This window comes from Meleagris gallopavo, chromosome 5, assembly GCF_000146605.3.
Source record: "Meleagris gallopavo isolate NT-WF06-2002-E0010 breed Aviagen turkey brand Nicholas breeding stock chromosome 5, Turkey_5.1, whole genome shotgun sequence".
Classification (NCBI taxonomy): Eukaryota; Metazoa; Chordata; class Aves; order Galliformes; family Phasianidae; genus Meleagris; species Meleagris gallopavo.
In genome coordinates, this window is record NC_015015.2 from 20,441,242 (window position 1) to 20,443,454 (window position 2,213).

Sequence of the window (2,213 nt, forward strand, 5' to 3'; positions counted from 1 at the left end):
AAAAAATAAAATTCTTAATAATTTCACTGCCAAAAAATAACCCTTCCCGCAGAGTTGAAGAAACAAGCTAACCAAGCTAACCCATGGTGAATCTAGTGAATATATATCCCTCCCAGAGACTTGTATGAGCATTGATCTGTTTCTGTATGACTTTTTGTTGCTTTATTTTTGGAATTCTGATCTCAGAAATTCTATGCACATAATTCTTAAAAGAGATTTAAAATTGCAAAATAATAATAATAATAATAATGATTGAATACTCTAGAAGCAATGATACTAATTTTAAAATGCAATTATCTATAACTACTGTATGATTTTACGTTTATTACTGAAGATCGATGCCTACTTAGTCTTAGCTTACAAAGTACTCAGTTCAACTGATGTGAGTCATCATTCTTGCATATTAAATGTGCTTTGAGATACAAAGCATATCAAACAATCCTTAATTATATGAGTGGGTGCAGGGATACTAGTCAGCTGTGTATTTAATTCAAAATATTACTTCAGTCCTACTTGCACAACCTCTTCCTGCAACCCGGTTATTTGTAATTCCATCTTGCCACCTGACATGCAGAAGAGTGTAGACAAGTCCTTGATGAAATTCTTCTGCTTTATTGCATCATTACAGAAGTGCCACAGCCATGGGCAGGGAGGGAGGTGCAAATGTAAGAGTGTGAGTGTGACCCAGTGATACGACCTAAGATATGGCAGTTATATCTCAGAGCTGTGATACAGGAAGTCCTCTGATACCCCTTCTAGAAAAACATAACTGCCACAGGGTAAGATGGAAGTAGTATTGCACAAATAAATCTAGACCTTCATCTTTCAGAACATGTTTCCAGGCTCTTCCTGTACATGAAGCTATAGTGCTAGCTGCTGCCATTCATACTGAAATAGAAGAACCTAAAGACTGCAGGGTTATAGTTTTCCTTCCATGCTCACCCTGAAGCTACCTTCTTTCACCCTGAAGCTTTCATGAGTGGCCACAAACAGAAACTGCTAACAGGTCTATTTCGTGTTTAATGCATCTCCTTATAGCGCATGGGCATAATGCATATTCTTTAACTCCACAGAGCTGCTTTTCTTTCCTGCTCTTGTCACTTCTCTGTTGTATGACTCTCAACTGTAAGACTGCTGCACAAGCATTAAAGAGAGGATGAGGAATCCATCTCTTCCATCTCTCTGCACCTGCTTTGATAGCCTTTTCAGAGTAATTAATAGTGACTGATGGTAACGATTTTAGAAAGTTTTGTTCTTTGTTTGTTCATTTTATCTGTGTCAGAAATGCTACTGTAGGGAACAAATATGTTTGCTTTTGACTGTCACTCTTCCCAAGGTTCTACAACCTAATGGCAAAATTATCCATTGCTTTTGGAAATACAGGAAGCTTATCACAATAGCAGTGATAAGTATAGTAGTAGTAAGGGTATCTGGCCATAACACAATTCAAGAGATTGAGACAGAAAGATTGATGGGAGGGAGACAAATAGATCCACTAGATCTACTCCACCAGGCTTTTTATATGTGCCAGCCACACAGAGCTACATTTAGGGCTAGGGGGTGAACACGCCATCGGACAGAGCAAGAAGGATCAGTGACACTGAGCACTGCCTACTCAGCAGTTCCTCAGCTTAAACTAAACTTAGAGAATAGTGGAAGTACGTATAAATTCATGAACATGCTTTCTATAAATGTATGAGAAAAAATCTAAATTTTCTACTGGGTATAAGGATATAGAGTTTTTCATCCATATATGTAAAAACTTTCCTTTCTTTGGGAGAAAGCACTTATCCTCAAAAACGCATTCATTCTTCAGCAAGAAAGGGCTAGAATAACATTCAGCAAAACAGCTGGAAGCAACATGGTTTGTAACAGTTAGTTTAAATAAACACTCGATCATTTTAGAAATACTTGCAAAGCGTTGCTACACTGTTATGAAAGAACACTTGCCACTGGTATCCTAGGTATCACTTAACTTCTTTTAACAATACACTATTATACATACCATATACATACTTTTATTTAACCATTTATCCTTGCATGATTAAATAGATCCTGGGTTATGGAATAATCAGCAAAAGCGATTCATTTATTTGGATAAATCCCAATGATAAAATCAACTTGAATTTTCTGATGTTTGCTTTTGTATTTACAGTGTCCAGTTATCTCTGAAGTACTTTCAGGAAAACAAGATGTTTGTAGGAACAACTGGG